Source organism: Enhydra lutris, unplaced genomic scaffold (genome assembly GCF_002288905.1).
Source record: "Enhydra lutris kenyoni isolate GAN:26980312 unplaced genomic scaffold, ASM228890v2 scaffoldscaffold257, whole genome shotgun sequence".
Taxonomy (NCBI): domain Eukaryota; kingdom Metazoa; phylum Chordata; class Mammalia; order Carnivora; family Mustelidae; genus Enhydra; species Enhydra lutris.
Window position 1 is genome coordinate 18,398 of NW_019154341.1, and position 12,797 is coordinate 31,194.

At 36.1% G+C, this 12,797-nt stretch overlaps 1 pseudogene; it reads right to left on the reverse strand.

The window, feature by feature from the left end:
• Nucleotides 1–4,620: 4,620 nt before the first annotated feature.
• Nucleotides 4,621–5,526, reverse strand: LOC111140216 (annotated as a pseudogene).
• Nucleotides 5,527–12,797: the final 7,271 nt, after the last annotated feature.

The window sequence follows — 12,797 nt, forward strand, 5'->3', positions numbered from 1 at the left end:
TCCACTTCACCTGCCCACTGGAATCTTTTGCACCCGTAGAGATCGAGACATATATAATTCTAATCTCAGGTTGATTTTATGGGTGATCAGATTTCTTTGGTAGGTAATCAGCTCACTTTAGGGTAGAGGTTGAAACAGCCCCTCCTCCTACTGTCGGAGCTGCTGCAGGGCTTCACGGTGGACATGGCGAGGCATCAGCCTGCGGACCCAGCCTTGCATCTGGCTCTTTGCTTAGCAGGGAGCCTGTTTCCCCGCCTCTCTCTGCCTGCCCCTCTCTACCTACTTCTCATCTCTGTCTGTCAAAGGAAGAAATAAAGTCTTAAAAAAAAAATAATAAGACAACCCTCCATATTCTTGTCGTTCATTAGGACCCCATTCATAGATGAAGTCCTCGTTTTGGTGCTCTCATCAATAGGATTTTCAACCTTTGTTCGTAGGTCACAGAATTCCAATGAATTTTTCTGAATGTTTAACTTCTATCCGATGACTTTGAGGAATTCACTTCCTGATTCTAATACTTTGTACATTCTCCTAGAGTATCTTTCTATACAAATTTCACTCATTTTTTTCCAGGTGTTATACCTTCAATGTTTCCTCCATCACTTCTTATACTTGCTAGGACGTCCCCTTCTAGGTTGGTAGAAGAGTTGTTCAATTGTAGGTGTTCATTACTACCTATTTTTGTTTCTGTCTTGGTGAGCTGATTCTGTATCTCATAGAAACAGCACATCATTATGTGTGTATGTGGTTATTGATGCAATCTAACCAATTTAATCTTTTCATGAGAGTATAGAAACCATTGACATTTCATGAAATGACTGAGCTCTTCAATTTTTGTCCGTTGTCTTGCAATTTGTTTGCTTCATCTCTTTTTAGATCCTTTTTTAAAAATACATTTTTTCTTTAAATATATTTAATTTCAATTTTAAATTTTAAATTTTAAATTTAAATTAAATGTATTAATTTAAATTAAATTTAAAAATTTTTCTCTTAAATGCTGATAAATGCAGTCAGCCCCCAAATCTCTGGTCACTTTATGCACATACAAAATGAGAAAAAGGAATGTAGACTTACAAAGAAGAACCATTTAGCTTTCATAGGTCCTTTTTTAAAGGACTAGAGAATTTCCTTTCCCAAAAAGAAACAAATTCAGAAGGAAAGAGTAGGAGGAAAGTCACCTTCATCAGCCTATAAACAGATACTCAATGCCAAAAAAACTGTAAACTCCAAAAAGATGACAACTGTTTAAAAAAAAATGGCAGACGACGTTAGGTAACAATAACTTCCATGGAGATTGAGGAGGTAGAGGTGGTCAAATTATTCAGTGAGCACCAAAAGCATGCGAATAACATTGAAATGAAAGGAAGGAAGACTGAGATTCTGAACAAAAATGTTTTATTAGGCAAAAAAAAAAATTTTAAAAAGTATATATATATATATATATATATATATATATATATATATATAACACACACACACGTGTGTGTGTGTGTGTGTGTGCATATAAGCTATCCCAGTCCTAAATCCCAGCACCTGGGAGCGATAACTTTTTTAAAATAGGGTCTCTGGAGATGTAACTAGCTAGGATAAGGTCTTATTTGAATAGACTGGGCCCCTAATTCAGGAGGAGTTGTGTCCTTCTAAGAGGGGAAAATGGGGATACACAGATAGGCACTGAGGGAGAAGGCCATGTGAAGAAGTCCAAAGCCAGGGCAATCCTTCAAGCTGGGAGAGGGGCCTGGAACAGATCCTTCCTTAATACCTACAAAAGGAGCATTGCCTACCAACATTGAAACCTCTAGAACTGTGACACTGTCCACTTCTGCTGTTTCAGCCACTACACATTACGCTTGTGGTATCTTGTAATAGCACCCCTAGAAAACAAATACCAACCTTCTTGGAGGAAAAGAAACCAACCAGAAGCCCATGGGGAATTGGAAAAGAAAAAAAAATCTATCAATAGATATAGATATCTATATAGATATCTATATAAATATATAACTCTTTAAAACATTGAAAAGGAACGCACATTTGTGAACCCTGTGGAAAGGAAAACAAGCAAACAAACAAACAAAAAAAACTGAGCCCCAGGATTCACTGGGCTTTTCACCTGGAGGACTTCTGGATGGTGGGGGTAAGGAGGAGAATCCAAGGAAAAGATGGGAGTTTCACTGGTGTGAGGAAAGAGAGATTGGAATTCAGGAAGGCTAGAGTGAGGAAAAGGCCATGGGTTCCTGAAAGAAGGAAGTCAAGTAGAAAACAAGCTCTTGGAAATACACACTGGAGTCCTCTTGATTCCTTGCTCAATAGGAAGCAGTGTGTGTTTAAGAAAATGCCCCAGGTTCTAACACAGAGTCAAGACACCTGAACCAGATGGTGGCCAAGACTCATCCAATGCTAGAGGTCATTGGGGTTCCAACCAGCCAGAGGGAAGAGTTCTTTTGGCTAAGTCAGAATATCCCGTAGAGACCCGGTAAGGATCATGAGTGAGGAGCAGGATGAAATGATCCCTCCAAGAAAGCTTCCTCTACAGATTCCCTCAACAAGTGGGAGAACAATTTGAGAAAGAGTCAGAATTACCGAGTAATAGCTCACTGCCCGTGGGACAGCCAATAAGAGAAGGCAGAGAGCAGCCTCCAAATGACTCATGTCATCGAAAGGAAGGCAGTTCCAAAGGGAAGAAGGAATAGATGGGAAAATGAAAACACAACAAGCGTGGGTGTACACTTCAAATTCAACATTTCTACAATGACCTTCAGAATGAATGACTAAAATTCTATTGAAAGAAAAGTCCTTAAAAAAGTCCATTGTCTTGCATTTTGTTTGCTTCATCCCTTTTTAGATCCCTTTTTAAAAATACATTTTTTTCTTTATGTCTTTTAAATGCTGATAAATGCTTTCAGCCTCCAAATCTCTGGTCACTTAAAGTACATACAAAATGAGAAGAAGGAATGTAGACTTACAAAGAAGAACCTTTTAGCTTTTATAGGTCCTTCTTTTAAAACACTAGGGAGTTTACTTTCCCAAAAAGAAACAAATTCAGAAGGAAAGTGTAGGATGAAAGTCACCTTCGTCAGCCTATCAACAGATACTCAATACCAAAAAAAAACTGTAAACTCCAAAAAGATGCCAACTCTTTTTTAAAAAGATGGCAGACGACTTTAGGTAACAATTACTTTCATGGAGATTGAGGAGTTAGAGGTGGTCGAATTGTTCAATAGGCACCAAAAGCATGCAAAAGCCTTGTAATGAAAGGACGGAAGACTTAACAAAAATGTTTTAGTGACCAAAAAAATAAATAAATAAATAAAAGTATATATATATATATATATATGTGTGTGTTATATGTGTGTGTGTTATATGTTATATGTGTGTGTGTGTGTGTGTGTGTGTGTGATTTTTATGGCTATATATGTTCATTTTTCAAAGGATAAGTAAGCTATATTTCTTTAGTAATTGATCAATAGTACGATTAGTCATTGATCTAGAGCTCTTTTTTCAATCTCCTGTTTCCAAGCATAAACACTGAGAACGATTTGCAGCAATTAAATGCAAAGTGAACTGCATTACACACTTCAGTGTTATTGAAGGAGGTTATTTTGAAAACATTCTATTCTTGTTATACAAATTGTCCATTGTAGCTTACGTTTTGTCATTTGTCACCACTTAACATGTTTTTAAGATTTTATTTTCATTCCAGTTAGGTAATATACAGCATAATGCTAGTTGTAGGTATATAATATGGTGATTCAAAACATTCATACAACACCTGGTACTCATCACAAGTGTACTTGTTAATCCCTATCCCCTATTTAATATCTTCCCACCACCCTCCCCTAGGTGATCATCTGCTCCTTCTTTAGAGTTTTGGGTCTGTTTATTGGTTTGCCTCTCTCTCTTTTTTCCCCTTTGCTCCTTTCTTTTCTGGAATTCACATATGAGTAAAAAGTTAATGGTATTTGTCTTTCTCTGATTTATTTCGCTTGTCATAATACTCTCTAGATTCATTCATGTCACTGCAAATGGCAAGATTTCATTGTATTTATGGCTTAGTAATATTATATTACATACCTATATCTGATGTCTAATATGTATTACATATCTATATATCTATACATATCTATATATATAGCGTATATTATATATCTATAGATTATCTATATAAATATCTACACAATATATAGATATAATTTATATATCTATATCTATATATAAAAATGTATACACACATATTTATACATCTGTATAGATTTATATAATGGTATAAACACCTTTTCTTCTTTAGTCATTTATCTGTTGACTGACAACTGGACTCCTTCCATATTTTGGGTACTGTCGTCTAATATACAGTATTGCTTATGTATGCAAACTATTGAGAATCTCTGTGGCTTTTAGACATCAACTTACATTTAATAAATTATTTGTAAGAAAACAAAAGAAAAATTACCACAAAAATAGAGTGACTGGTACTATATATTATCTTGTCAAATCCCTATTATTTGTTTTTCTGAATTAATGGAACCTTTGTCTGAAATCCTGAAATGGGATGGAATGGCATTGTTTAAAGAGTACAAGGTGAAATTAATGGACTTCTAAGAAGCAGGACTAGTGAGAACTTTTTTACATTTCTACAGAGCAGATCCCCTGAATATCTCTTCTTATGGTCCCCATCATCTTGTTTCTCAGACTGTAAATGATGGGGTTGACCACTGGGGTCAGGATGGGGCAGGAGACAGCAAGGACCTTGTCCTCTGTGGAGTTTGGAAGGATCTTGGGCATAAGTAAGTGTAAACAAAGGGTGCATAGTAGAAAGTCACCACAGTAAGATGAGTGCTGTAGGCTTTCTTCTTCCCTTCTGTTGACTGCATGTGGCATGTGGAAAATAGCATGGACAATGAGGCCATAGGAACATGCAATGCCAATGAAAGGAAACATAAGGAAGAGAGTGATGCTGACAAACACTCTGTACTCATAGACCCAGGTGGCCATGCAGGCCAGAGTCAACATGGCTGGAACATCACAAAAGAAATGGTTGATGGTTTTGGATCTATACTAAGGGATACAGAAGCCATATGCAGTGTGGGCACAGGAGTTGATTGAGCACATGATCAAAGATCCTCTTATGGTCACCACACAAACTCTTTTGCTCATACAAACAGCATAGTGGAGAGGAAAGCAAATTTGCTGCATAAAGATCATAGGCCACAGAGGTCAATAAAAATCCATCTGCATCAGATAAATTAATGAAAAAGAAACTCTGAGTTGCACACTTGTTTCCAGAGAGATAATCAGAAACCATCTTGGGGACAATCCTGGAGATATAGTTCAGGTCCATGAGGGATTTGACTAAGTAGAAAATACATGGGTGTGTGGATATGGGTGTCCAGGATGATCATGGACAGGTTACCAAAAAAAAGCCATTAGGAAAAGGAGAAAACTGAGAATGAAGAGAAACAGGACAATTCTTCATGGTGAGAATAACCCCAATAGGAATAAATCAGTTGATGTTTGGTTAATATTTTCCATGGGTCATTAATTTAGTTTCCCCTAAAGGGAGACACATAATAAGTACAGAAAAAACAATCTCTTATTAATTCATTATTTTAGTTCCACTGTGACTTATTCAGGGCACATTACAGCTCTTAAAAAAATTAACACATATTTTGAAAAAAAAATTCCTCATAGTTAAAAATCATGATGTCATATGAATGTCATCTCCAAAATATTTCATAGAAATGTGTAAATTTGTAAGGATAATATATTTCTGTAACTTTATTAAGATACCCATATTTTATTTTTCTGTATAAGTTTAGTTATTATCAACATCAGGCTTAGTACTTGTTTTATATGCATTGTAAGGCAGTGTAAATGCATAAATTATAGACCCATACTTAAATATATTTTGCGACACACAGGCAGTAATTTTTTTTCTATAATTAAGTCCTAAGACTTCCGAAATTATAGTAGTCTATCAGATCACACTGTAGATATATATCCTTTTGGTTTGTTTTAATAATTTGCATATTACCATTTTTATTTTAGTTTCAGAATATTTAATAAGCATTATCTATATTACATATATTATTTTCCCTGTCTTCCATGTTCGTATTCAATTGCAAATAAAATTTGAAAAACCTCTCACTTTATTGATTCACATATTTACAGAATAAAGCGATTTTTCAAATATAAGATCATTATGATAAAGACTAAATGTGGATTCCAGGTGATGAGGCGTAATTTAGTTAAAACTATATAGCTATCCAGTGTCAAATCTGGAAATGTGTCCTCTAGATATCAGACAATGAAGAATTTTCTTCTGAAGCAAACAAATCTCAAAGAAAGCTCATTGGGATCACTAAATAAGTCTGGTCACAATAATTTTTTTCAATTATTGCATAGTTGGAAAAATAAAGTGCATTTAACAAAGAAATTTCTACTTTTTTGCCTAAAACGTTGTAAGAATTCTCAGACTAAACTTTTATAATCATCTGAATGTAAAAAAAAACAAAACACCAGTTTTCATATAAATTTGGATTGCTTCTTCTCTTTTCAAGAACCCTGTCATACTTTTGTGTGAACTTTACCAAATTAAAGTTCTTTACTGACCTATAAGGGAAGAGTTCTTTAAAAGACCAATCAGATTTTTTTCCCAAGGACTCCCTTAAAATTACTGGCTGCACAAAGTCCACCTTGGTTCTTCGGAAAATGTGTTCATACTTGTATCTGTATGTCCATAGATAATTATTTTGCATTGCTATTTGTTATCTAGATTTTACAGTATCATGAAATGACTTTCCTAGAATGAATCAGATTACTGAGAGGAGAATCCTCTGGAATCTAGCCAAGCACAGGTCCCTACAGTATCTCTGCAATGTTATACATGGACTTTTTCATGCCTTCTAATATTTCCACAACAGTTTCTATTAAAATGGACAAACAGTATAGAGTTCAGAATACTTTAGTGACTTAGGAATTAATGTGCTTCTTAAATATTTAAGCAATGTGTATTTTCATTTGTTTACATAGATAGAGAGCTTGTAATCCTAAAATTTTTATTGTACCCAGAGATCTAAAATGCACAGTATTTGTATGTGCATATATCTGTGTGTTTCTATAAATACCTTCATGAAATCTCACAATAGCGAATTAGCACTGATAAATAGCTAAGTAGGTAGACAGATATATGGAGATATATCTGATTTACCAGTATATACTTTGACTTTGAATTCAGATTGAAAAGAAGTTTATTTTGCTTTATTGCAAAACAAGCTGCAGATTTTTGGAGACAATGCTAAATCTAATGCTAGCTGTCACTTACTAGAAATGTAAACATGGATTAGTGAATCCAACTCTCTGACCTTTACCTCATAAGTATAGCAGATCAAAATCATGAGATATGATCTCACAATTCCTAGAATGCCTATAATTAATAATTGAAAAAAATAATGCATTTTGGAGAGAATGTGGTGAAAACACAACACTTGAGCACTACTGATTGGACTACATATTACTACAACCTTTATGGAAAATAGTATAGAAGTTCTTCAAAAAGTTAAAAGTAAAACTCCCATATATTCCAACAATCCCACCTCTGGATATATACCCAAAGGAAGTAAAATGATATGAAATCAAATTTGAATCTATACTTTACTCTTGTAATCATTATTGCAGTCTGACTCATAATGGATAAAATATGGAAATTAATTTTACAAGTTCATTGACAAATAAATGAAAAAATGATTACAATAATTACAATTGCATATGAAATCTAATAGTCCATCTTTAAAAGTAAAGAGTAGAATGGCAATTATCAGTGACTGAAGGCAGGGAGAAATGGAAAGATGTGGGTGAAATGCTAATTTTTCAGTGTACATGTTGAACAAATTCTATTTAGAGCAATTTATATATAGTTAACAACATTGTATATTGGAAATTTTCTGTTACTGTAGATCTCACCAGTTGGTAGTGTTCACACACACACACACACACACACACACACACACACACAAGCTAAGTGAATTGGTGGATATGCACTTTGTAGTGATTATCGGAAAGTGTAAGTATTTTATTTTTTATTTTTTTATTTTTAAGATTTTATTTATTTATTTGACAGACAGAGATCTACAAGTAGGTAAAGAGGCAGGGAGAGAGAGAGAGGAGAAAGCAGGCTCCTCGCTGAGCAGAGAGCCCGATGCGGGGCTCAATCCCAGGGCCCTGGGATCATGACCCAAGCCGAAGGCAGAGGCTTTAACCCACTGAGCCACCTAGGCACCCCGAAAGTGTGGAAGTATTTTAAATAAAGCTGTGCAATATATATATATATATATATATATATATATATATATATATATAAAACATTTTTGTCAATCATTCCTAAATAAATCTGAAGGAAAAAAAACGGGAAAAAAAGACAAGACTGAATTGTATAATTTATACTGGATATGTCAAATCTGAGTGGCATGAGTGACCCATGCCCACTAATTGTGACATTTTTTACTATATTCACTATTGCCACTAAAATCAACATAGTTACCATCATACATTTTTATCCATACACATATCATATTTGGATTTTTCAGAGACATTGTTCCCACAGAGTTTCAAAACACTCATTGATTTTCACAAAACATCCTACTTTGCTATCACAGATGTAACTATTACTGCACTGGAAAGTTAGTAATAGGCAAATAAATTTTTATTTTATGTTTTTATTATTGCTTATTTTTTAAGTTAACTTTTTAAAAAAAGATTGTATTTATTTATTTGACAGAAAGCACAAGCAAAGAGAGCAGGAGAGGGATAAGCAGGCACCCCACCAACCAGGGGGCCAGATGCAGGGCTCACTATCGGGGGCCTGGGATCATGAGCAGAGCCTAAGGAAGAAGTTTAACTGACTTAGCCACCCAGGAACCCCAAAGACAATTTTTTTTTATACCATAGTTAAATACAGAAAGCAGTAAAATTAGACAAAATTTGTGTTAAAAAAATAAGCCTATCTCTTTGGGCCCACCCATTTCCTTCATATATGGGCCTGCACATAGATAAAGTTTACATTTTTGAATAAAGATGCAAAGTATGCAATAAACTTTAAACTGATGCAAACAAAAACAAAAACAAAGGAGAATCAAGGCAGAGAAAGGTGTTTAAACTTTCCTTGACCTGTTGGAATGTTGGTAACAGAGAGCTTTATGAGGGAATCTGTAGGGAAGGAGGGCAAATTATCCACTTAATAAAAAGTAAAAAATCAAACCAAACCAAAACAAAACAACACAAAACAAAAGTTTAAAATCGATCCCTGGTTATAGACAAGTTCTCCAAAACCAGTAGCTGGCACCCCTGCAACAAATAAAGAGGGAGAAAACTTTCTGGATTATCTCAACAATCAGGTCCTTTTCCTCTGGTGACTGCACTGGGGGGCTTCTGGACTATACTCCCTTGGGTATCCAGTGCAAGGGTTGGGCAGGCTGACCAAGCTGAACAGTCTGCTCCCTTCCTGATGTTGGGCTTCTGTGGGTTGCCCTAGCTGCCCCCTCCTCCCCTGCAGGCCCCTCCTGCCTGGCCTGCCACCTGCTCCACCCAGAGGCCAGCCCCATCTCTGTGGCAGCTGAAGCTGTGCCCCTGCCCCTGGAGGCCTGGTCGTCCTGGCCTTCAGTGGAGGTTTTCCTGCCCCCTCCCCCAGGCCTCTTCCACTCTCCTGTGGCCTCGCTGCTCTTCCTGAAGGAGAAGTCCCTCCACCATAAAGACTTCGGAAAGGAAAAGTGTTTCTTCTTGTTTCTAGGGGTCTCTTGCTGCTGGGTTAGTGCAGGTCTGGTCCCTAGCCTTTGGGGGAGACATCCAGCAGGCGACCAAGATGGCCTCCCTGTCAGAGGCGGCAACCTAGCCCAACTTGGAGGCCTCCCCCCTCCCAGGGCGCCTACTTCTCGGCGGGGTGGCCTGCCTTCAGGGGTGACCTTGGAGGCTCTTCATTCTGGGCCATGGGTAGGACGCCGCCCTGCTCCCAGCAGCCAGGGTCTCCTCTGGGTCTGGGCCCCAGAACTGCCATTGGCCTGCAGCTCGTACCCTGGAGCCTGGCTAGGCCGGGGCAGAAGAGGTGGCGCCTTTATCTGAGGGTGATGGGACCCATGGGAAGGGTGCACGATGGCTCCGGGAATAATGGGACACTGTAAATAACAGGGGGAGGCTTAGTCTTTTTTTTTTTTTAAAGAAACATTCTTAGGATTTATTTTGTGAGGCAGATTGACAACACTACAGTCTTGATTAAGAAGCAAAGGGGCAGGGGGAACACAAAAAACCAATACCCACACTTTCTAAAAGATCATAATCTTAGGAGTTAATTTAAACCATAGGAACTTTTCACTCATCTCATCTTAGCTGTACCAGTCAGTGATAATATGTCTGTTTCAAATTCAATTATTTTACTAAAAATACCTTGGTTTGGACAAATTCTCACATTTGCAGGTCCATTACCATTCATAGATGTGCTATGTATTTTGTCAGAGAATTATAATTATTTAGTGACTGTATTTACATGAATATAGTATTAAGTGTAGACCTTAGTTTAATTTACCATAAATAGAGAAAAGAAGTGCTTTGATGATTGTAGATGTCAGCCATTGATTAAAATATCAATTCCACTATATTTACTACCATTTTACAGTAGAATACAAGGTACAACAACAATTCTTTCAAGAATTCTATAATGTTTTGTTTAAGGCTTAAAGAGAGATTCATTTTTTTTAAACACACAAGTATGTAAAAATTTATTTACTTTTTAACATTTAATTATATATCTATATGAAAATATGAGATATACAAAATCTATAAAATATGTATATTTTAATAGACTTTAGTAAAATAAGATTTTCCTTTGAATGGCTATTGTTAATTAAATGCTTAAATCTATCAATTGTTGGGGTGCCTGGGTGGCTCAGTGGGTTAGGCCTCTGCCTTCAGCTTGGTTCATAATCTCAGGGTCCTGAGATAGAGCCCTGAATTGTGTTCTCTGCTCAGCGGAGTGCCTGCTTCTCGCTCTCTCTCTATGCCTGCCTCTCTGCCTATTTGTGATCTCTCTCTGTCAAATAAATAAATAAATTCTTTAAAAAGCCTATCAATTGTTAATTCTAATTTTTATTAGTTTCTTTATTAATTCTAATGAAAATTATCTTAAGCATTTAAATGATAAGTAACAATAAAAATACCCATAAGACATGTACCCTTTGTTATCATGCATAGTTACAAATGTACTGGTTTCTCAAGCTGATATCGGTTCTCCCGTCATCCTATCAATGAAGTCATTTTTCTGAATAGACTATTTTTCAAACCACTGTGTATACTCTTCTCTCATCCCTGCTCTTGCCATTTTAGGTAACTCCATAAAGACTAAACAGGAATCATGATCAGGGGACATCTTCAGAAATGAAGGAGAATACTTGATGTTTTATGAGTGTATTCACTCATAAACTCACTCAATGTGAGAAGTGAATACAATTCTCATGTCTCATTCACTGAGATATGAGTAACATTAAAATAACAATTGCTCATCATATGTATAGGACAAAATTTAGAAACAAGTTCTGATAATTTGTGTAGCTGTTTTAATAGTTGAGTTACAGTTTATTCAGAGGGTAAACAAATATATTTATTCAGATTTTGAATATTACGTCTCTCATGTATAACTTCTTTATTTTGGCTATTAAGTCCTTATTGAATATATCATTTTCAAATATCTTCTCCCAATCAGAAGTCATGTTGATTGTTCCCTTGGCTGTGCAGAAGCTTTTTATCTTGAGAAACAGTAGTTCATTTTTGCTTTTGTTTCCCTTGCCTTTAGAGACCTGTGTTGCAGGAAGTTACTGTGGCTGAGGTTGAAGAGGTTGCTGCCTGGGGTTCTCCTCTAGGATTTTGAAGAATTCCTCTCTCCCATTGAGGTATTTCATCCATTTTGTATTTTTTGTTACATGTGGTATAAGAGAATGGACCAGTGTCATTCTTCTGAATGTGACTGTCCAATTTTCCCACCATCATTTATCAAAGACATTGCCTTTTATTCCATTGGATATTCTTTCCTGCTTTATTAAAGATCAGTTGGCTATAGAGTCAAGGGGTTTTTCTGGGCCCTCTATTCTCTCCCATTGAGTGCTAGGTCTGTTTTTGTGTCATTACCATGCTGTCTTGATGATCACAGCTTTGTAAACTTGCTTGCAAACAGGAATTGTGATGTTGCAAGCTTTGGTTTTCTTTTTCAACAATCCCCTGGCAATTAGGGGTTTTTCTGGCTACATGCAAATTTTAGGATTGCTTGTTTTAGCTCTGGGAAGAATATCAAGGTTATTTTGATAGGGATTGCATTGAATGTATAGATTGATCTGGGAAGCTTAGACATTTTCACAATGTTTTTTCTTCTAATCTATGAGCATAGAAGTTTTTCCATCTCTTTGTGTCTTCCTCAGTTTCTTTCATAAGTGTTCTGTAGTTTCTATAGTACAGATCCTTGATATCTTTGATTAGGTTTATTAATAGGTATCCTATGGGTTTGAATGCTATAGTAAATGGAATTGAAACCTTACTTTCTCTTTCTCCCTTCAGATTGTTAGTATATAGAAAAGCAACTGATTTCTGTGCATTCATTTTGAGTCCTTCATATTACTGAATTGCTGTTAAGAGTTCAAGTAATTTAGAGGTGGAGTCTTTTGGGGTTTCCTCATAAAGTATATTGTCATAAGCAAAGAGAGAGTTTGACTTCTTTGCCAATTTGAATCCATTTTCTTTTTGTTGTACAAATGCTGAGGATAGGACTT